The sequence below is a fragment of the Sinohyriopsis cumingii genome, chromosome 2 (assembly GCF_028554795.1).
Source record: "Sinohyriopsis cumingii isolate HCF-2022 chromosome 2, ASM2855479v2, whole genome shotgun sequence".
NCBI classification, from domain to species: Eukaryota; Metazoa; Mollusca; class Bivalvia; order Unionida; family Unionidae; genus Sinohyriopsis; species Sinohyriopsis cumingii.
The window spans coordinates 107,987,418-108,013,111 of record NC_142962.1 but is presented as its reverse complement, the minus strand read 5'-3'; the positions used below and the strand labels follow the sequence as shown (position 1 = coordinate 108,013,111).

The window sequence follows — 25,694 nt, the reverse complement described above, 5'->3', positions numbered from 1 at the left end:
CATGATATCCCACCTAGTCACATTATCCTGACACCAGACCGACCATTCCTAACACCAACCTCTTAATGCTGAGCACCTAGCGAGGCAGCTATTAGTACCATTTTTATAAGTCTCTGATATGACTTGGCCAGGGTTCAAACCTGTGACCTCCTGCATTTGATACTCTTAACCACTAGGCCACCAGAGCAATCCCATTGTATTGTAGGACCTGTGAATCTCCTGTACATTCAATAGCTGCATATAAATATTTCTTGAAACAATAAATCAATGTGAAAAGTTAAGTTAACTCAGCATCATTTAGCAATAGAATGAGACCAGACACCATAATCCAGCTTTGGTTGTGTCACCTCAACCTCAGTCTTAGCCCAAAACCCAGTGTGATGTCACCAAAAGTGTTCCCCACCCCCGGTCCAAGTTTTTATAATCTGGACCAGTCCTGAGTTGGAATTACAAACATTCCATTGGTACTATAACAGTCATCAAAGAACTATTAACTAACTAACCCCTGGTGCAGTGTTCATGTGTCAGAAGTAGAACCCTACTTCCGAGATCTGTACTGTCAATGTCATTTTAAGACACATCAAAGTGGATTTTCTACTTGCACTGCAAAATACAGAGGGAAAAACAAATTTTTTGAGACTCAATTTTTTTTTTACACCAAAACATTGCCGTTGTTGGAATCTGATTTTGTGTCCGGAATTTTTACTTTTTGGCCTCAGATCTAAGGCAGACCAGCCTGAACTATACATAGACAAGCAAACCGTTGCAAAAAGTAGAATAACTTAGGGATTTGGTGTAAAAAGTGACCAGGACACAAAAATGATGGGTCCAATAAGCTAAAAGAAAGAGAAAAAAAACTATCACTTTTACTCTTCTGCACATGCACGAGTTAAACAGCCAATGAAAAATGGGAATCTGGCTAAATTAATATATCTCTGAAGCAGATTTATTTGGATGTATTCAGAAGTAGCCACCAAAATGTATTTCCTACTCGCATTTCAGGTGAAAATGACAAAAACCTCCAGGGGTTAATGAGGTAAATTTACAATGGAATTGTCCAACAAAAGAATTACATTTATTCATGCTATGATATTTTGGGAAAATATTAAAATATTCTTCAATTTATAATTCAGACCTATAGATAAACACTGTTATCTTCATTATGATTCCTACAACCCCTTCCATTGCAAGATATCAGGACTGTAAAGTCAGTTATTATGAATTAAACGTATATGTACTAAAGAGTCAGACTTTGAGAAACATGCATCTCAACCAAATTTATTAGAAAAGAGGCTACACTCCTCAAACTTTAACAAGCTTTAATTAGAGCAAGACAAAAAACCAATCAGATCTATTTTACCTTACTTAGAAAGTTCATAAATCAATAAGCATAATACCAGCTATTTTTACACACAACAAAGACAATTATTTTCTCCAATATGCAATTAGAACTCTCTGGCCAATAATCAACTTGACTGCCCAATACATTTAAAAATTCTCCCATTTTTACAGAGATAATTGGTTTTAAATTAAGTAACCATTTAATAATAACTACATTTTCCAAGTTAACATCCAGGGTTTTTCGGAAAATAAAGTACTAGATTGCGAAACCGTTAATTGCACCTTTTGCATGAAAATGGATATATCTAAAACATTTAGAAGTACATTTACAATCCTTAAATATACTTCCAAGTTAAGAGTTCACTGTACTACATGTCATTTACTTACCTGCCATTTCTGCACCGAAAATGCATAGATAAGACTAAAAGGAACTTTCAAGTGAGAATGAGAGTGGAAGAATCCCTTTGGGGCATCCAAAATAAGGATGTGACCCCAATGTCTAATCGATTCAACCAACACAACATAAACCGTGTTCAGTATCAGATAACAGAAATTATCCTATCTGATCGAAACCCTCTGCTAGCAACATAAAATGAAAAGAGAGAGAACGTTATTGGATACACCAATTACATACTCTATAGCCAGTAGGGATTGAACCTATGTTTAAATGGGACTCCAAGCATTTTTGTTTTATTATATGTCTGACCCAGTTATATGGAAGTGCTGGTAGGGCGTTGTTGACTGTACATTTTAGTGACCAATGACTCTCAGCAACCTCAACTTTTTGGTGAAGGAATGTAGTCTTCAACTTGCTGTGCAGAAAACATTATTTTCTTTTCAGTCTTACTATTATCACACTGACCAACGATCTTTAGACCTCAAAATCTAAGTTACCCAAAGTGTGAGCCATCCTCAAAGTCTGGTCAAGGATCTTGTTCTACAATATAATTTATTGTACAAAACTCCTGTACATCCAAATGACCCTGACCTTCAACTTTTGACATCAAAATCAACAGAGCTCCTCCTTGCCTTATATGAAGACCTTCCACAAGCTTCAATCAAAATAGATGGTCTATAACTAAAGTTATTATTCAAAACCATTATTCTGTTTATCAGCACATGACCTTAACCTTTGACCTTTTTACCCCAAAATCAATTAGCTTTGGTGAAGTTCTGTAACACAGAACTAATTTTATTGTACAGAAACATTTTCTTTTCCTTCAGTCAAGGTGACCTTGATCTTTAATCCAGATTTAATATCTATTCCATAATACTGTATTATAATTTTAAGTCCTTTAGTGCCATAGTCTGCTTGTTCAACAGAGGTATTGTGATTAAATAGACGTCACTTTAAGATTCTTCTTTATTTATCTTAAACCTTATAGGGCTATATAGTTTCATAGCACAAGATCCCACTGGGTTAGATTGTTTGAGAACAGAAAAGAAACTGGACTATATTTTAAAACTAATTTAATTTGACTTGTTATTCTCCCATTTTCTACATTTAATTTTGAAATAGCACTTAAATTTGGGATTGACCAGCATACCATCTGTTTTTGCCCAATCAGCATGTCCATCAATTCAGATTCAAAATAACTCTCCAAAAACACTTTCCCAGATCCAGGAATCGGACATACTTTGTAACTTAAAATCAAATTGCCTTCATCACTTTCATCAGCCAGTATTTACTGAATGAAATCGTTATCTAAAGATTAAAAATGCGGAGGATCAGCCATTTAGGGTTTTCTTGGTAGTCCGTATTACAAACAGGCACATGTGAAACTTCCTTGCTGCAAGATTCAAACTATGACACAATGCTTGCTCCAGGACCTAATGTGCCAATCAAGCTGACATTAACAACCATTCATGTCAGCCAAAAAGAACCCCGATTTGTAAACTTTATGGAAAAAGAATATGCATGTCTTTGAACTAATTTGTGGCATTTTCTGTGCATCACTGGTCTCCAAGCATACAAATTCTTTAAAATTTTGCATGATTCATGCACACACACACCAGCAGCATCTCTGGACAGATGAGCATAATAACAAAATATTGTGCAGAAACAAAACAGGGATCAGATGGAAAGATATATATTCATAATCACAAACTTGGATATAAGAGATAACTGAATATTCATCACTTACAAGTTGAAAGTTAATCAAAAATCCACCCCCACCCCCCCAATCTTTTCTTTGGCTGGTCAATTGTCATAAGGTTAAATAAATGATTCATTGGATTACTGTGAAAAAGTGACAAGGAAGAAATCAGAATAATACATTTAAACATTAACCATACTTAAAACTCCACAGGTTTCAATTTAAACATCATATCATAAAACCTAAAAGCAAAAGCTTAGAATCAGGTGATAGGATCAAAAACACGGAATAAATGAAATCTCCACCAGCAAATTCAAACTGTAACGCATTGAAAATAGACTTGGGCTTCTTCCAGATAAATATAAAAGAAAGGTGGCCACATGCGACCAGCAGGAGTTCTACCTTAAATACCACTTGCATGTGCAGCTTCTGAAGTAAATAAAATTCTCTACATACATCCAGCATATGAATACACCCTATAGAAAAGGTAATACAACTAAGATGTATTAAAAAAAACTAGGACAAACAGAACTCTTGGTAGTTGGGTACTGGTTTCTTTTCCTCTGTGTGTGTGTTTGTCTTTTGATTTAAGAAATTTGGTCATGGAATTTGATTTTCAAAATCGTGAAGCGCTGTATTGTAATGACTATTTTGTGTTACTGTATCACAAAGACTAATCCAGTACATGAATACCAACAGCTGGTCAAAGTCTGATTACAACTAAAATGGGGTCTGGAATACAACAACTAATCAGGGTCTAAGCTCCTTACTACAGTCTGTACAATTTTGCAACTAAAAGAAGAGGTATTTTATTAGTTGCCAAAAAGATAACAGCATTTCTGACACTTCTTCCATATTAGTAACTATGGTACATTGTAACCTTTAACTTGCAGGACAAAAGAGTTAAGAAAGATTCTTTGGTGTGAATCTGTACTACGATTTTTGGATCAGCCCCAGTTACCTGAGGTGTATTCTAAGGCAAGGCACTTTACTCCAATTACCTAGGCATTAAATAGCCATTACATGTTGATGTGCTACAAACTTCCAATTAAGATAAACCTGCAGGGCAAAAGAAATGAAAAGCAGTATATACAAGTTGCATATCAGTGTTAAGCAACATAGGTCTGATAATTTGCATGCCTAGTAGTAGTATTTATTTTTCTTGCCAGGGGCACTTCTTGACATTTAACAAGGCCAGTATTAACCTGAACCTGTTGTTGGTATTTAAGCATATTTATTTTAACTAAAACGGACTGTAAGAAATATTTTCCCCAGTACAAAGCATACCCAATTATAACACAGTATCCCTGATTTATTAATCGTACTGCATCATACATATAGATATTGTAACAACATAACATTATATGGTATCTACTGTGTATAACAGTAATTCTAACAACTGAATATTAAATGGCGTCTACTATTTAGGTGCATCGCTATGTCTGGGACATCATGCCACGCACATGTGGCATCATGTCCCACCCAGTCATATACCAGGCTGACCAGTCCCAACACTAACCTCTTAATGCTGAGTGCCAAGTGAGGCAACTGTTAATACCATTTTCATAAGTCTTGGTATTACTCAGCCAGGGTTCGAACCCATGACCTTCTGCATCCGAGGCAGATGCTCTTACCACTAGGCCACAGTCAGCCTGATGTAAGAGTGGGACATGGTGCTACATGCCTGTGGCATCATGCCACTGTGCTAGACATCATTATAAACTGCCACACTGCAGATATTGTAGTGATATGACTGGAAAATTTTTAAAGCTACGTTAAAAAAATTCAAATCATACCAAATCTCTTTATTTTATGTCATCTACTGTACGTATAGTTACTTTAACAACATATATAGTACTGTATGTACAGTTATTTTAATAGGATAATATTAAAATGTATCTACTACAGGTATAGTTATTTTAATGTAATATTAAGTGATATCTACTAGGGATGGATGGGTACCCAGCCAAGCCACCCAGTCTGGCTGGGTTTTGCACCCCTGAAAGTACCAGGCCTGATTTTCTGATAAAAAATTGTATACCTCAACCACACCATCACGTCCTCCAGGCCGATATAAAATAATGTAAAAAAAGGTTTAATGGTTAACAACAATGGGATGAGAGAGGAGGTGGGGAAACAGGACTAAATGGGAGTGGAAAAACCAGACTCAGCCAGGTACCCAACAAAATTTCCTACCTGTCCATCCCATTAAACATATGTATTCTAACAATATAATTATATAGCATCTATTGTATGAACAGTGGTGATACAAGGGTTGATACACTGAGGTCAATGTTCTTTATTGGCAACCATATCAAGGTGCCAGGGGGCAATTTTCTTTAGTGGTACCCTCCCCCACCCCCTTTCCTAAATTTTGTGAAGAACTGCTCGTTATACTAAGGTGAAGGTGAAAAAATACTAACAAAATTTCAGCTGCAACACAAAAGCTCATAACCATGCCCATTTCATAGGTGCCAGATATAAATTCCCCTCCGAATCCCGCCTGCTGTGTAAGTACTTATACAAAATTTTATACAGAACATTTTATACACTGGTAACCTAAATGCCAAATTTATGAAAAAGGATTGAAAACTTTTAAAATTTGCCAAAATATTACAAGAACTAGAATTTAAAGCTGATCTCACAATGTAGTCCTAATTCTGAACTGCTATTTGTATGTAAAAGTTAATTTTATTGCATAAAAACTGTCAAGTATTTGTCCATGGATATGTTGTCTTTCTAGATGTACCTTAAAACTACTCAATACTAGGTCAATTTGGAATGAATAAGTCAATATTACTGTACACAGAAAACTGAATTATTGAAAAAACAATCATTTTTCCATCAGCTTCTTTTATTGACCTCAATAACTTCTTTCCAATTCATTTACCTTCTGATCAATCACACTTGACGACCAAAAAATGAACACCTTATCCAAAATCAATGCATATCTCTACTACAAGACCTGGACAATGCAAGGTTCTTATCGTGATCAATCCTACTTTTACCTACCATATGTACTTGCTTATAAGTCAAGTCAAACTGCAAACAACAAAGATCCTGATCTGCCACAGCATGACATGCCTGTAGACCAGGGTCTTTTATTTGTTCTACTGATTACTCCTAACAAACTGCATAGACCAATATCTGCCGGTCCATGATGCACCAGCAGATCTGGGTCTGTGTGGTTTGCAGTTGGATTTGACTTAAAAGCATTTATACATGGTAAATGAAACTGTACTCCTGAAGAACATAGTACTGGCTTTATTTGTTGTTGTTGTTGTTGTAGGGTTAAACGCCATTTTTCAGCACACAATAGGCTATACATGGCAGCCAGTATTAATGGTGGAGGAAGAACCTGGGAAAACCCCGGAAAGAACCACCGACCCATGAGAAGCTACTGGCAAACTTTCTCACATACCCACATTGGCCGAATCCGTGATTGGAATCCATGCAAACAGAAGTGAGATAGCAGTGATCCGTAACAGACAGTGCATTAGACCACTCAGCCACTCAGGGCCCCGGCTTTATTTGTTAATTTATTCATGACAATTTGCATTCCTAATGTTAATCAAATTGAGTATTTACCAAAACTGGATAACTTGTCACTGGTTAAAGCCACAAATATATGCTCATAATGTAAAACCTAGACACCCCCCCCCTTAACATACAAGCAGGTTTCACGTATACAGCCCAATACTATACAATGGATGACACTTCAAGATATATAAATTGTCAGAAGGATGACAATGAGGTAATGAAGCAGAAAAAGGTGAACCTGTCCAGACTGTCTGAGCCATGATCGAGCCTGTTAAAATAATTCTGTTAATATCACAGATTTTTAAAATCCTTTTCTGTAGGGATGAAAGCTATAATCAAATCCAACCCTGCTGTCCTTAATCATCTGGGGAAACAGACTTTTAAAAACCTTTCTTGCTGAAAGTAGTCTTTGTAAAAACTTCATGATCTCTTTTCTTTAAGTAAGTGACTGAAGGATTTTTCCACAGATAAGATGGAAATATGGAGGTTGGGATATAAATCAACCACTTCATAAATTTAAGTTAATTGGAAGTCATGATGGAACATTTCCACGTCTTTAGTAACACTGGTTTAGTTCAGTGCAGTAGTAAACAGTATAGAAAAATGCTACCTCATGACAAATCACAAAACAGCAATAAATCTTCTTGACCTTAACTAAGAGTATTTGTGGAGTATTTACAGTAAGCATGTGAAACCCATTGCCACTTTTATGATATTCTGTTCAATGCTCATTTAAGCAACCCCTTTATAATATACACATACTCCAAACTTTTCAGTTTACAAATGGGGTTTTCCCTCTAGGATTAACATGAAAGGACAACTGCAGTATATGCATGCTATTTCAAAACATTTACTGTCTATAATATCATCTGTGCTCTCCTATCTATTGTAGTTTGGACCGTTGAATGATAGGGATTACAAGAAACATAATTACATGTAATAATTTATAGGATAAAAAATCCAATGTCAACAAAAACGTTTGATGTCTGTAGAAAATAGTATGTCAAGTAACAAACAAAACTTGAAGTCATTTATAGTTACCTGGGAGATACAGTAATATTGCTATCTTTTTAGCTGATTGAAAGTAGAATAAATTTGAAAACTGAAATTCTCATGCAATATATGTTACAGACAATTCCATGTTTTATTATGCCAGTGTTTTCATTATGAGTGGCAATTGATGTTAACGCCATTTTTCAGCACACAACAGGCTATACATGGCGACCAGTATTAATGGTGGAGGAAGAACCCAGGAAACCCCGGAAAGAACCACCGACCCACAAGAAGCTACTGGCAAGCTTTCTCACATACCCAAATTAGCTGAATCCGAGACTCGAACCCATGCAGACAGAGGTGAGATGGCAGAGATCCATAACGGAAAGCGCTTTAGACCACTCAGCCACTCGAGGCCCCCTTTTATGAATGTAGTAAATCAGTTCAGTGTCAGAATGTTACATGTCAGAATCGTATGAAATACAGCATATCCCCTAGGGGTGCAAGACTGGGGGTCAAAATTCCCTTTAGTGTCAAAAATGGGGGTCAGACTGAGTAAAAAATAAACTTTGATATCAAAACTGGGGGTGAAATAAAAAATCTGGGGGTCTCTGAAGCACAGATGAGGGTAAAGAGAAACACTGAAATACTGGGAGCAAATGGAAAAATAGCTGACATTATTTAAGCACTGTTTATTTCATCAGATCCACATGCTACCCTATTCACGCTAACCTGATGTCATATTCAAGACATGGCATTGCTGATTGTCAGATGATAGAAGGTATGCCTAATGTTACACATATTTGATTAAATTTATATCTGATTTAATTTGATTGTTTGTAAGTTTTAAAATCTTTTATTTTTAATTTCATTATGTGTCAAAGTAATGTAATTTTGTTTACTAGGAGTTTGATATTTTCCAGAAAATTCAGTTTGACCTCTTTTCATAAACACACAATAATAGAAATACTGTTTTGATTTTTGACTTAGTTTCCGACCTTGATTCAGAAATCACTGAGACAAGTAAACAACTTTCTATTATTTTTTTATTCTCGAATTATAATGATTGGTTTTTATCAATGTAATACTGGGAGTACATGCTTTTTAGATGTAAACAGCCTCTATTTTGCAATTCTGGGTTTTCCGAAATTGCACAGTATTTAGATTTAATAATGATGTCTAGATTGATATTTCTCAGTTTGGGCTTTTACCCTGGACACTGGAAAAGTTTTTGTTTGTGACCAGTTTGGAGTTACATTTTAATTTTTATTCACATTATTTGGATTCTAAAAGATTAAATCTTTATCCTGGAAATATTTGAGTGCTCATATAGAATTCTTGGACAAAGATATTTCTTTAAATTTGATTCGTAATTCAAACACCGGAATATTATTTTCTACTGTTCACAAAGAAGTGTAAACACATTTTGGAATTTTCATCTGGACTCGAACTTGAATTGATTAGAACATTGCATTACTAGGACTTTTAAAATTTGTGGATTTTTCTTGGATTATTTTGGATTTGCTTTCTTAAAACCATAAGTTCTTATTTTTTCATTTTTTTTCCAGGCAAATAAATTACTTGTTAAAACTTTCAAAGCTTGTTGTTTTCACTCTTTCTTTTGTTACTGTTTATTAGAGCCTAAACATGTAACATAAGAAATTGGGTCACTCGTCCTCAGGATTTTTTAATTTTGGCTAAAATGTTTCTAACAACTGTTTTCTGAAATTTGAATTCCCATGGTTTCGAAGTCTTTTAAAAATCCCAAGTATTTTTTTTTACAATTTTGAAATCTTTTAGTGAAATAAATGGGCTTTTTCACAATATCATCAAAAGTAGAGATTTTTTAAAAATGTTACCCAGGAGTGGTTGGACATTTTGAAAATGGAAGTACAGCTAACAAAGTTGGAATTAGAGATAAGACAGGTTCAGTTTCGGATAGAAAAGACGCAAATGGAAGAAGAGATGGAAATAAGATTGATTGCAGTTGCAAAAAAAGAGTGAGGAGAGAGAAAGGCAAACGCATTTGCAATCAGAGAAGGATGAAAGAGAATTTCAAATTCATTTGAAAGAATTAGATTTGGCAAAGGGAAAACACTCTCCCCATCTTTTGATGTTTTAAGAAATATCAAGTTAGTACCTCCTTTTCTGGAGGTTGTTGTTGTTGTATGGTTTAATGCCATTTTTCAGCACAAGATAGGCTAAACATGGCGGCCAGTATAATTGGTGGAGGAAGAACCCTGGAAAACCCAGGGAAGAACCACTGACCCATGAGAAGCTACTGGCAGGCTTTCTCACATACCCACGTTAGCCGAGCCTGAGACTCGAACTCACGCAGACAGAGGTGAGATGGCAGTGATCCATAACGGTGAGCGCTTTAGACCACTCGGCCACTCAGGGCCCCCCTTTTCTGGAAGAAAAAGTATACAAATATTTTCCTTATTTTGAAAAAATTGCTGAGAGTTTGAACTGGCCAAGAGAGTACTGGACTCTATTATTGCAATATGTACTCATTGGTAGAGCTCGTGATATTTACATTTCACTGTCACTAGAAGAGAGTGTAACAATGATGTAGTTACGGACTATATCTTGATGGATTATGAGTTAGTCCCTGAGGCTTATGGGCAAAAATTCAGAAACTATAAAAAAAAATGCTGACCAGACCTATGTTGAATCTACATGGGAAAAAGCATGACAGTTTCATAGGTGGTTCTCTTCTAGAAAGGTTAATAAAGATTACGAAAGTCTCAGACAACTCATATTGGTTGAAGAGTTTAAGAACTGTTTCCATAGTGACATTAAGACTCATCTGGATGAGCATAAGATCAAAACATTGGTAAATGCTGTTCGTACTGCTGATGAAAATTCTCTGGTTCATAAAATTTTTTTGTAGGCAAGTCTTCCACTCAACTGTCTTCCAGCAGAAAAGTATTTCAGCCTAAAACAAGCCCTTCTAAATCTCAAACTGGCACAACTTTTAAGAATCAAGCTTCTGATAAGCTTGACTAAAATCCTTGTCTCTTCCTATGTGTACGTATTGCAAGAAGAAAGGACACGTTATTTCTGATTGTTACAAATTGAAAAATAAGCATTACAATCAAGACAGACCTATTCCAAATGCTCTTATTTCTAAGAGGTCAAGGTCACGGTCATGTATTGAAAGCAATACATTTGTTGGGTCTAATAAACCCCATTCTAATTTTATTATGGAGAATTATGAACCATTCATATAGAAGGGTTCTATATCACTCTTGGATGATTCGGCAAATCCTGTCCATATTAAAATTTTAAGGGACACAGGATCTTCTCAGAGACTTTTATTGTCAGGTACTTTGCCTTTTTCTGAGAAGTCTTCTTCTAACGAGAGTGTTCTTATTCAGGGAGTAGGGTGCTGCTTTGTTATTGTTCCTCTCCATTGTGTAAATTTGTCATCAAACTTATTCTCAGGACCAGTGACAGTCAGAACAGTGTCTGTTTTACTCCATGAGGGTTTTCATTTATTACTAGGCAATGACCTAGCTGGAGACAAGGTTGTGGTTAATCCACTTGTAACTGACAAGCCTTGCTTGGATCAGAAAGTTGATCCAATTGAAAAAGAATCCCCTGATTTATTCCCAGCTTGTGCAGTTACCAGAGCTATGGCAAAGAAAGCTCTTGAGAAAGATGTTGATAAGGAAAGTATTCCTTTAGCTGACACATGTATTGGTCAGGCTTTTGATTAGGTCACTTTCACTCCATGTTTGGATTGATCAAAGGGTATTGATCACAGTGATCCTCTTCTAACTACTCATTCTCTTTATTCTAATCAGGATGACAAACGACAATCACTTGTCGTCAAACAGGAAAAAATCCTGAGATCTCCTGTTTGTTTCAAAGGGCCATTAGTGAAAATGAAGCCACTGAAGTTCCTGTCTGTTATTTCATTAAAAATGGAATTCTTATGAGAAAATGGAGACCTCCTGAGGTACCTGCTGGTGATAAGTGGTCAGCTATCAAATTGTAGTTCCTAAACCTTACAGACAGGAAATACTTAGTTTGGCCCATGAAAATCCTTTGGCTGGTCATTTAGGGGATAATAAAACTTATCACAAGATCTTGACTCACTTTTATTGGCCAAAAAGCAGATTGTGCTGGTCCCTTACCAAAGAGCAAGTCAGGTAACCAATACCTGTTGACCATCATGTGTGCATCAACAAGGTTTCCAGAGACAACCCTTTGAGGAATATTAAGTCTAAAACCATAGTAAAATCTTTGATAAAGTTTTTTTTACTCAATTTGACCTTCTCAAATCTGTCCAATCAGGTCAAGGGTCAAATTTTAGGTCTGGAACTTTCAGCTAATTATGCTTGAATTTGGCATTCAGCAATTCAAGTAAAACGTGAAATTATGGTTTGATGGAACTACAATTGAGGGACTTTTTTGAGTCTGGTAATAGAATTCTGTCTCTCCTGCTCATTCTTCAAAATTTTCTTCAGTTTAGATATTACGGCCCTTACAAAGTTAAGAAGAAAATGAATGGGTTAAATTATAACATTAGTCCTCCTGGGATCTAAATATATTATAGGAGTACCAGTATATTGAAAGAGATTGTCAAGTTAAACATGAACTTAATTTAGTTGTACCTGTCCCACTCAATGAAGATTTAAGTGAGGAATATCACGGATTATATTGATATTGGAGTGACAAATCTTCGGAATTCAGAAATTATGAAAGATCTGGACCAGAAACTTTTACATTTGGAAAAGCAAGAAAGAAATGAACTTAAACAGTTATTATTTGAATATGAGCACTTATTTCCAGATGTTCCTACAAAAACAAACAAAATTTTCCGTGACGCTGAAATTGTAAATTCCACACAGGATGAACCCTCTACACAGGAAAACTTGAAAAAAAGAAATTCAATATTTGCTGGAGAATGATTTCATATAGCCCAATAAAAGTGACTGGAGTTCACCATCTTTAAAATTAGGCCACTTAATAAACATTAGTATTTCCTTTAACAGGCTTGATGTGGTTCATGGGCTTTTTCTTTAAAAATGTTGTTTACTATATGTATTTTTCAGTATTCCAACTACCAAACTGAACCACTTGGAACTATTCTCCCAAAAATGTAATGTCAGAAAAATGGGTGTTGCTGTGATGCAAGAAGAGTTGGTTCAGGTTATGGTAAACAAGTAACTTATTTTACCTAACCATATACAATAAATTGGTCCATACATTATGAATCTGATTATACATGGCAGGCAGTCCCCTAAAGCTGTGGGCATTGTTTAACACACTGAAATCTAGGTCAAAATCTATAACCATTTCAAACCATAGTAAACCAGATAGGAAAATTAATCTAAGCCAGGGTTTGTAATTTGCCTTGGAGAGGTGGACAAAAACTACCTGTATTCAGGTCAATGACAGCTTCCCTGTTCTAGATGGTTAATGTAGATTACGATTTGTGTGCCTGTTTTCCTTACTGTGAAGTTCATACAGTACATGTTTTACCATTTCTCCAAGGCTGACATAGGTTAAGTTCAAAACCAGTAATAAACTCCAAGTATAAATCAACTCCTCTTCCTGTACAAAACTGAGACATTATTGCATCCTGAAGAAAAAAAATGCTTTGCCCTCAAAATGCTGGCTTCCACACAAATCTATTTTCTTAGTGTTATTAAATTCAGCAATTTCCCAAGTTTCTTTCTTCTCATCCGAATTACAGACCTTCTGAATATTTGTGCCAGAGAAAGGCCAGGTTTTGGCAGAGCATACCCAACAAGCCAAGACTGCACACCCATGATACTTTCAGTGAATGAAACTGCATTGCAATTTGACAAAATCTGATATTTTGAAGAAATTCAGTGAGATATGATTTGTATGAGGTCACTCATGCACACTGATTCAAGTACAAAGAAACTGTCTTTGCATTCATTTGTATCATACATTATAAAAATTGTGCACATGAGAATGACTTAAAATAATCCTTGGCACATTCCATCAACAGGCTTACTGAAACATGGAAATTATTATGAAGACAATCGCAAGCTAAGTTCTTCTGATTCAAAATATCACCAGGAATTTTTTTAATAGTTTTGTGAGAAACTGAAAAGAGGCTTAGATGCTCCAAAATTCTGAAATAGTTAAGATTTTGTATTCATGGTGTAAGATATCAAAGTGATGAGACATAATCAATTTTAGCCTGAATCTTGGTTAGACTTAGTTCTGGCTTAAACAACATTGACCTTTAAATAACCCTGATAATGAGTTACCAAATGACCTTTCTAGTGGCCTTGCAATTAGTGGTGAAAACTATCAACATCCAGCTAGAAAGTGGAATATAATTCTTGTCAGGTGTCTGTCTAAAGGTGCCATATGTACTTGCTTATAAGTCCATTCAAACTGCGACCAAAAAGACCTTGCTCTACCATAGTATAATGCACCTGCAGATCATGGTCTATGTTGTTTGTTCTACTGACTACTCCCAATAAACTGCACAGAACCAGATATGCCTGTGCATTATGAAGCAGCTGATCTGGGTCTGTGCAGTTTGCTTTTGGACTAGACTTATAAGTGAATACATATGGTACTTGTGACTTTGACCTTTGAACTGATGGTCTTAGAATCATCCAATACATAGCAGGTACAGAATATTGATTTCCACATAGGCTTTGATGCCCATTTCCAGTAGGTGAAAACATTTGGTTTACTCTGGTCTTATCCTCATCTTGCCTTACAAGTGATTAATTTTGTCATCACAAAGTTTGTCAAAATCAATCTTGGAATATCTTGGGAATACATTTCAACATGTTACTGGTTATAAATATTAATTTTAAAACAAAAGTAGCAGGCTAGATGGGTTTTCTTCTATATCAAAGAATAAAAGAATAAAAACTGAGTCAATCACCTACTCATAAGAGTCAGATTGGCTGAATGCCTGAGATGATGTTATGTCAAAATTATCAATTACATCTGTTCTGAAGTGATGTGCAAGGTCTATTAAATGTGCATATTTTCCCCAAAAACATTCGCCAACGTTGACATATAAAAATAGAAAATACAACTTTTGACTGCTATTTTGGACAGGGGAGGGGTTGTTTTGTTAAGATTCATTTGTGCAATTTGTTGGATTTATTTCTGGTGCTTTTAATAGCTTTTTATAACATTGGCCATATCATGCCAAGGAAATGGGAGCAAAGTGCCTTTCCCAAAAACATGATGAGCCTGGTCTGAACAGGTATCAAACCCACAACACTTGGATTACAAGTCCATCACTCATACAAACTAAGCTGCCATAGTGGCTCCCTGAGATTCCCAGTAGTCAAGAAAACTTGATGCAGACAAGGTAAAAGGCTGCTATATGATAACAAATTACAAATGAAAAAAATGTGAAAGAAAAGTCAAAACATTCATCTGTGGCCTGTGTGCCAATCTAGCAAATGCATCTTAAAAATATACTTAACATGCAAGACAGGTGTCTGAAAAACACTGAGCCCAGGGCAACAATTAGCAAGGATAAATATATAATGCTAATGTCCATTTCCACAACACTAATGTACATTCCTAGTGAGAGAGACTAAGAGATACTCGGCATGTTTCTCAGCGCATGTATAATAGTTTGAGAGGAATTCAATACACATGGAAAGACAGTTGAGCATATTTACTCAAAGTCTGCAGACATGCCAACTTTCATGGTAATGAAAGTGGGACTGTTGGTCATATAAAGTAGGAGGCTGGGTTTGTAAAGTGGGTGTTTTGGCAGTGACCCAGCCATTTCATCAAATAACAATGTGAGAGGATTTCTTGCATTAAAGTCAGAATTGAAAGCAACACAAAATGCATTTTGGTCACCTTTCTTGCTTTTCATTATATGCCTATATTGCACTGTCCATTTGAGATGTCAAATTTTTTTAAAAAGTCAAACGGGTACCTGACGATCCTAATGATCATAATATAATCAATGATAGATCAAACTCAAGTTTCTGGAACGTCAGCATAACCTGGTGCTTTCTGTATTTTCCGTATCAATGCTGTGTTAGGTCAGCGCTACCATATTTCTTTTCCTTCTCTCTCTCTCTTAGAAGCCTCTTCAGGTTACCAACAATCTCGGCTGTAGACTGATCTTTTCCCACTGTGCAATGCAGTATGGAGCAAATCTTTTCTTTGTGCCTTCTCAAGCCTTCACTCACTTATCATCAGAGAATTCCCTGTCTCTTCTCTGGTTGGGGTCTCTCAAATTTCCAGACCCCCTTGTTCCTTGGACAATTTATATAACGAGTACTTTCTGATGATCTAAGAACCAGTTTTCGCTTTTGGCAGAAAAACTTGGACTGACTAATATCATGAGAGATTACTTTAAATCCTTGAATTTCATCTGGGAAACATACCCCCTTGTATAACTATGCCAATCAGGAGTACTATCTCTAAATTTTATCACTCCCATCAAAGTTAGAATAATCCTCTCCAGACTTCCTTTATTAATAACTATTCTGGGAATATCATTTTATGACACTTGTTTCACATGTTTCAAAGTTTTCCTAAATTTTGCTCTGGTTTGTCTAAGCTCTTGTCATTTACTGCTTCATGACCTTACACTGATATATTTATTGGACTGTTATCAAATGGACTCTAGTTAAAATTCAATTCATGCCCCCAACAGAGCATATCCCATCCCTCATAGTCAGCAATTTATTGTGAGCCAAGCATATATATCTTAATGGTTATGTGTCACACTGACATGAACAGATAGTATGGCAAAATTATTGAGATGATAACAATTTCATCAAGACTCTTTACAAATGAATTTTAAAAAAAAGGTAAGTTGACGTAGGGATTTGGAGGAGAGGGGCTCAAACACTAACACATTAACAGTTGGACCCAATGTCCCACATTATAAGATGCTGACGATAGTTACGATGCAGGAGTGAGGGTGGGAGATATATCCCGTGCCTTCCTCATCATAACTGTCAGGGTCAGTGTCTTTTATTGTTTGACTATTGGATCCCCCATCACTATAACCATTAGCGATAGTCTCAATTTCATTTATAAGTAGTCCATGTAGGTAGCCTAACCTGTCCGTGAACACAAACATAGATTTAAAGAAATGAAAATTGCTTTCTCACGATCCTGGACAATATGAATTGGCCAAGTCACAATGAACTCACGAAAGCATCAAATCCAAGAAACATCTATATGTCCAACAAAATAATACACCCTTTGAATACTAAACTTCTACTCAGAACACGTGACAATTTAGATAACATGTTAAGACCATGTTATGGAATGTTCAGAACCTCAGATTGGCTACCATTGGTGGAATTACTTGTTTGATACTGACATAGCTACAGTATTACATTACTGGACACTGTCCCATTTTATAAATGGCTACTAAGCAGAAGCCCTCAACAAGGATTCATATGCTTACATATGGCTCTAAAACAGATAGGAAATATCTTTAAAAAACGAAAATAAAAATAAAAGAATAAATAAAATTATAAAGACTTGCAATTAAATGAGATTAATGTTGTTTTTTGTAGTTTATTGCCTTCAGGTGTTATTTGCTATGACAGTCAGCAACTGACAGTCTATGTCACAATAAACTCACTAAAAAAAAAAAACATTAAACTCTCAAATGATGACAAAGTGTCTCATGAACATCCTTGTGTAATATTCCTCCCTGCAAAACAAGTGAGATATGACTGATTCTGGGGACTAATGACCAGCAGGTCTCAATAACATTGATCTTTGGTCAAGTTATGCAGTATTAAACAAAACTTTACTGTACAGAAATCATTATTTTCTTATTACACTAACCTTGATCTTTGACCTTTAGACTTCCAAATTAATCAGTTTCTTTGTTACCCATGCAAAAGTCATCCACAAGGTTTGGTCATGGAACTTTATTGAATACAAGTTTCTGTGCAAAACCCCCTTTTTTTTTTTAAAGTGACACACACTGACCTTTGACATTTTCAGCTAAAATTGATAGATATCTTCATTGCACCATCCTCTTATGGCAGGGATATAAGCAGTATAGACTGTCATGTGCAGGCAAATCATACAATGATAGATCAGGGTCTATCCTCTTATGACATGGATATAAGCAGTACAGACTGTCATGTGCAGGCAAATCATACAATGATAGATCAGGGTCTATCCTCTTATGGTAGGGATATAAGCAGTATAGACTGTCATGTGCAGGCAAATTATACAATGATAGATCAGGGTCTTTACTGTTTACTGTTGGGTTTTGAACATAGGTAAACATTTAATTTGTTCCAAATAAGACTGGTTGGTTGAGGGGTTAGACATATTCAGTTTACTTCCATTATGATATATCATGATAGACAACTTTCATTACAGTATACATTAATATAAACATATATATTCTGACAATGAACATTTAATTCTATTCAAGCATGTTTACCTGAAAATTGTTGTTTTTGCCCAACATAAGCCATTATACAATGCACTGTTCAATTTACCAGGAATATATAGGAACATGTTAGCTGTACCATTATTTGTGTTGACAGATGCTGAACTAAGACTAGGGCAAGTAGTGCTACATAATTGATTTCCTTTACTTCTTATAGTGATTGACTGATTTATGCAGAAAAAAAACCTGTTTTATTGATCTATACCATTTACTGAATACCATTTTTGATAATAAATTGAGAGTGTCTGAACTTTATAACTTAATATTGAACTGATACAGTTAAGAATAATTATTGGCTATCCTATTGGCATACAAATCCTACTGGCATACAAATCCTACTGGCATACAAATCCTATTGGCATAACAATCTGGCCCTAGTTCACTTAACAATTTTAAACTGCACTATGAACACATTATTGGTTTTTAAACCAAGAAAATGGATACCAATTTATTTTTTGCAATGATGCACTAAAGCAACTATTTTGGAATGGCCTGGGTGGTCATTGAACAAGTGACCCTCAGATTACAAGCCCAATGCTACAAACTATATATATATATATATATATATAGTACCCACACACAAAATTCTAAACCTGTTGAATGTGTAATTTGTTCAGGAATCTGTCTCAATTAAAGCACTATAGAAAAACAGACACGAAATATATCATTCCAAAAGCATGTACGACATGCATGTACAACAGGTATTTTTGAACAACCATCACCTTTAAGCTTGAAGGCTCAAAACCACATTTCTTTTTAAGTTCTTTATAAATGCCTGTCAAATGCACATTTACAATTTTATACACTTTTAATCATATATTTTCCTCTTCAATTCCTGCTGTCATGTGACTTGCATGCTAATAAAATTTCTCGAGGAGAAAACTAATACAAAATTTAATTAAAAAAACAGATAAACCCCATGTACTTCTCGCCCACTCTTGCAATGCTCAATGCTCTGGTCATAAAACTGCATATACTTATTGTCAGTGTATTCAATCTTTAGACTACATTACATCACATGAGCAAAATCTGAAAAACCCCTCTTTAACCCCAGCTTACAGCATCTTAACATGAAAGCCCAATAGAAACAGACTGAATTAATAGGTCCAATACTGTAGAGAGTTGTTTCTATTATAGCTCGTCTACCTTATTGGTGAGCATGATGTAAAATGACAAAAGAAAGTAAGTCATACTTACACTCTGAATCCCTGACCAAAGTTTAGAAATGATTCAAATGATTGTGAATTTTTTTCTTTCTATGTACTCCCTCATTTATATGATGAAGGCAACTGTAAGCCTATCCCTTCCAATAGTTCATATAATCCAGTTATGACAGTGAATCATAGGATTAAAAAACACTTTTTTTCCAATTCCACTTAAAATCACTTGTATACATAAACTAGTTACAGTTTCATGGTCTCAAAATCATAATGAAGGGCATGGCACTTGTGACTTCAAGCAAATACGACCTATTTCACTGAGAGGTCAAATAAACTATCAAGTAAGAAGTGCTGTGCATAACAGCAGCAGAAGCAGTAATTGCTGTCAGGTATGTAGGGGCCATCTCAAAACTGTTTTTAACAACAGCAAAAATGGAAACATCTATATAGCTATTCAAGTCATAAAAATGATAGAATGGCTATATATACCCTTACAGTGCTGCTGGTGTGCCATCAAATCCATTATCAACCAATCAACATTGATAGAAAATTGTTTGCACAATTAAATAATAATATGGACCTGAGAGAATGTGTGATTCATTCTTATCCTTGTGCAAAGAGACTGACATTAAAAATAAAATCAAATTAATATTGCAGAACTGTATGGCAACTGATTGGGGAAAGTATGAAATACTACTTGCTTCCAAGCCATCAATTGATCAGTACTGTATTACAAAATCAACATGACCCAGTGACCTGATTATGTTGCAGCCATTATACTGTTTTATTACCTACTTTATGCATCAGTAAATTTAAATATGATGATTAAGAGAACCTTTTCCATAGGGTTTTGGACACATGTTGGAGTGTGATACCAATGTCCAGATATCTAAAACAGACTATGATGAACCAATTCTTCACATTTTTTGGAAAATCTGAATAATTCTCTATTAGAAATGATAAAGTGACTAATTCATTTATTTTTATTTTGGGGTTTAATGCCATTTTTCAGCACAAGATACTCCATACATGATGGCCAGTATATCTGGTGCAGGAGGAACAAAGCAAAACCCCATTAACCACCCACCCACAGAAAGCTACTGGCAAGCTTTTGCACATACTCATACTGGCTATGCCCAAGACTCAAACACAGAGATGTGAGACAGCAGTGACTGGTAAAGGCGAGTGCTTTTGACCACTTAGCCTCCTAGAAGTTATTACTTCCATAGATACCATCTTTGCTCTCTTATAAAGTCAAGTCCAGCTGCAAAAAATACAGATGCTGATCTGCCATCATATAATGTGCCAGCAGATCATGGTATATGTGTTCTACTGATTACTCCTAACAAACTGCATAGACCCAGATCTGCCATCATATAATGTGCCAGCAGATCATGGTATATAATATGTGTTCTACTGATTACTCCTGACAAACTGCATAGACCCAGATCTGCCATCATATAATGTGCCAGCAGATCATGGTATATAATATGTGTTCTACTGATTACTCCTAACAAACTGCAGAGACCCAGATCTGCTGCCAAATTATGCACTAGTACATCTGGGTCTGTGTAGTTTGCAGCTGGACAAAACTTATAAGTGAGTATATATGGTATATGCTTGTGTTTTCATTTAATACATGATTACTCCAAACAAACTGCATAAACCCAGACCTGCCAGCACAATATGTGATGGCAGATCAGGGTCTGTGTATAAGTATAATTTGTATCAGTTTTTAAGGTTTCACTGGAAACTATGGAAACTAATACTTTTGCTGGTACTTGTTTGTGAATTTAGGATGGGGTCTTATTTGTTTCAAATGCTGTGTCTTTCAATTCACCATCTTAATATGAAAATTAAAATATTAGATACACTGGCACAAACAAAAAAGTACCATCTGTATTTAGAAATTATAACAGGAAACAAATTTTTAAAAATGACTCAGCTTTATCTTCTATTTTAGCAGATATTTAAGATTAAATTTGATTCCAAAAGATCAGACTGGTCTAGAATGATTCACGCTGAAAAACAATCAAAAGGAGAACTCTACATTTTCTGTACACAGTATGGGGACAATTATTACTTCTTCTCCAAAATGACTCTGTGGGGGGGGGGGGATGCACATGCACCACTCGATTTATGCCAATTTGATTTACACATTCATTTTAATGCCATTTATAATGAGAAACTAACAACATGCACTATTGTGCTCATTGTTATGTCACTGATGGCAGCATGTGCTTTGACTTGCACGCAGCTCGTTCATGTACATGTACCATACTTTTGATTTATGCCAAAACCTCAGGAATGCATCTATAGCATACACTGAGCATCACATATATCCTTTACGGTTAATTTTCTTGCAATATTCAAGTAAATGCATGAAACATGCAAGAATGAAGTTTTTTTTCATTGAAACGATGAGATAAAATCTACATGGACAGAAATATATACTTGTACCTTCAAAAAAATATGTCTGAATTAAGTCTCAACTTTCTTCAAATTTGCATTGAGGCTCATGCATTATTGTTACTCCTCTGTATCAGATTGATCAGTTATCTTCATGGAAATCAACGAAATTTGATCAATAACCCATTTGGAAGAAATCTAATATGACTGACAATTCTGTTAAACAGATCAATTAATAACCCCCTGCATCCATCCAAACAATAAGACTGCAAAGATATACATGTGTGAACCAAAGTTTTGCATGTGTATTATGTTTAGCTTATGTGTATTCCTATAAATCAATCCTAGACTGATAATGTTTAGATGATAATGATATGGGTAATCATCAACAACTTGCCAGTCTGGCTGTAAAATTGTAAACCAGTCTAACAGGCTGCCAGAATGAGAATGATCTTGATGAGGTCTAATGGCAGTAATGCAATTACAGATTCATTGAGGAGAATGGGAAGGTCTAATGCAATTACTGAGGACAAGGGGGAGGCATATTTTGTATTTAGAACCTCGCAATTCTGCACAATTATTAGCTTCTGGTGTGCATATCAACATCAGAAACTCTATTCGCAATATCATGATCAACCACAGAAATGTTCAACAATCACCTGTTATCTTTAGTTTTTATTGGTACCATTATTGACCATCATGTGTGGATGTAGCGTGCTGCTCACACACCTGCACGACCTCCTCTGCCAGTGCTGGGACGAGGGTGCAGTGCCTCAGGACATGAGAGATGCTAACATCATAACCCTGTACAAGAACAAGGGCAACAGAAGCGACTGCAACAACTACAGGGGCATATCACTTCTCAGCATCGTGGTTAAAGTTTTCGCACGCGTCATCCTGAACAGACTGCAGACGCTTGCTGACAGAGTTTACCCAGAGTCGCAGTGCGGGTTCTGCGCAGAGAGGTCCACAATCAACATGATCTTCTCTGTCAGGCAACTGTAGGAAAAATGCAGTGAACAACACAGACCCCTCTTCCTGGCCTTTATAGACCTCACCAAGGCATTCAATCTGGTCAGCAGAGACGGACTCTTCACAATCCTGGCGAAAATTGGTTGCCCTCCAAAGCTGCTAAGCATGATCCAGTCCTTCCACGATGACATGAAAGGCACAGTGCAGTATGATGGCTCAACATCCGACCCCTTTGACATCCAAAGTGGAGTAAAACAGGGCTGTGTCCTTGCCCCCACGCTCTTCAGCATCTTCTTCGCAGTCCTGCTAAAGCACGCCTTTGGGGCATCCACAGAAGGGATTTACCTGCACACACGATCAGACAGCAGACTGTTCAACCTGGCACGACTGAAGGCAAAGAGCAAAGTGCATGAAGTAACCATCAGGGACATGCTCTTCGCAGACGATGCTGCTCTAGCCACCCACACAGAAGCAGAGCTTCAGCGCCTGATGGCCCGCTTTGCTAAAGCATGTGATGAGTTTGGGTTAACCATAAGCCTAAAGAAAACAAACGTGATGGTTCAGGACGCGGACCCCCCCAAGCATCATCATCAACAACTACGAACTTGAGGTGGTGAGTCAGTTCATGTACCTCGGCTCTACCATCACCAACAACCTCTCGCTCGATGCTGAGCTCAACAAGCAGATCAGAAACGCATCAACAACTCTCTCCAGGTTGTCGCAGAGAGTGTGGAACAACAGCATGCTGACCATGAACACTAAGATCACCGTGTACCGTGCATGCGTGCTAAGCACTCTCATGTATGCCAGTGAAACCTGGACTCTGTACGCCTCACATGAGAAAACACTGAGCGCCTTCCACATGTGATGCCTCCGACGCATACTTGGGATCACCTGGAGCGATCGAGTAACAAACGAGGTGCTCGAGCATGTCAAGATTCCCAGCATGATCACACTCCTCCGCCAACGCCACATCAGATGGCTGGACCATGTAAATCAGATAGTTGACGGACGGATCCCCAAAGACATTCTTTATTCGGAACTCGCCTCTGTCAAAAGGTTGATTGGACGGCCACATCTCCGCTTCAAGGATGTCTGTAAGCATGACATGAAAGCCCTTGATATCGATGTCAACACCTGGGAAGAGCTCGCTCTAGACAGATCAAACTGGCGACATGCTCTGATCACTGGTCTGAAAGCCAGAGAGGACAAGCAACGCTTGCTAGCTGATGAAAGATGATCGCAGAGGAAGAAGCAGCTCCAACCAACACCTGACACAATCTTCAAGTGCAGCAAGTGCAGCAGGGACTGCCACTCCCGCATTGGACTACTTAGCCACAGCAGATGCTGCACAACCACCAACCGGGACGTCTCTCATGGGCTCAGTTCCATCATCTCTCGAGACTAACGGATGCCAACAACATATTGACCAGGGAGTGGACAACAGATATTGTCTGGAGGGTCAATTAATTTTTCAGTCACATATTAATTATAGGGCTAAATACAGTTATTTCTGGTATTTATACAAGTTTTAGAAGAGTAGATAAATTTATAATTCATTTTCTAAATTCTCTTGATAAATTTGGTAATTGTATATCTATGATAGAGAATATATATTTACTCTTAACTTTGGGCAACTGTGATTATGGTTATATATGGTATTTTCAGCAGCAACTGGCACAATTGTGTTAGGTTACAGTCCAGGCTGAGAAATGGAAACAATGAATCATTACAGCAGTTGGATTATGTATTTGGAAAGCTAATATAATTCAATGATAGCAAATTTCAATTAAAACTCAAACATTTAAATTAGTGATCAGTTGTTGGGAAATTGAAATTTCTTTTAGTACATACAAGATGCTTAAAACAGAGTTGGATATTTACAGTTTAATTTGGAATTAATTAGTAATTTCCTACTTAATATGATATTTTTGGAAATTCTAACATACATCAGATGCATAAGAGTGTATGTGGAGGGTGGATATATGACAATAATTTGGATTATTTAATTTAGGTCGTGGGTGCAAACCCCAGCTGAGTCATACCAAAGACTTACAAAAATGGTACTAACAGCTGCCTCACTTGGTGCTCAGCATTGAGAGGTTTGTGTTAGGACTGGTCAGCCTGGTGTCAGGATAATGTGACTGGGTGGGACATCATGATACATGTCTGTGGCATAATGCCCCAAGTGCTAGACATCACTATTAACTGCCACATTGCAGACATCATAGTAGCCATATGACTGAAATATTAAAGCTATGTGAAAAATCCATATCACACACACATCCTATGTAGACTAGGGTCAGATAAAGGTCTGCAACTAAGCTGCTGCCATTATAGTGATATGACTGAATTTTTTAAAAAGCTACATTAAAAATCAAAATCAAACACACATGCTCTAAATTATATATTCAAAAACATAGAAAACAAAATCATTTCTTTCATTGCTTTGATTACATTGAACCAGCAACCTGTGATTCTTGTTGTTGTTGTTCTAGGGTTTAACACCATTTTTCAGCACAAGATAGGCTATACATGGTGACCAGTATAACTGGTGGAGGAAGAACTCTGGAAAACCCAGGGAAGTACCACTGACCCACGAGAAGCTACTGGCAGGCTTTCCCACCTACACACGCTAGCCTAGCCTTTGACTCGAACCCACGCAGACAGAGGTGAGATGGCAGTGATCCGGAACGGTGAGCGCTTTAGACCACTTGGCCACTCGGGGCTTCACCTGTGATTCTAACGTACTGATTATTATGAATG

At 36.6% G+C, this 25,694-nt stretch overlaps 1 protein-coding gene across 3 annotated transcripts in view; it reads right to left on the bottom strand.

The window, feature by feature from the left end:
* The window catches only part of LOC149805587 (uncharacterized), a 228,397-nt gene that overhangs the window by 164,479 nt on the left and 38,224 nt on the right, over positions 1-25,694 (bottom strand). The window contains exon 1 of one of the 3 annotated variants that reach the window (XM_089950223.1): positions 19,585-19,860. The exons of the other annotated variants lie outside the window; for them this stretch is intronic. The gene's annotated coding sequence lies outside the window, so the exon portion shown is untranslated. Of the gene's footprint in view, positions 1-19,584; positions 19,861-25,694 lie in introns of those variants that run through there. 3 annotated transcript variants of the gene reach the window in all.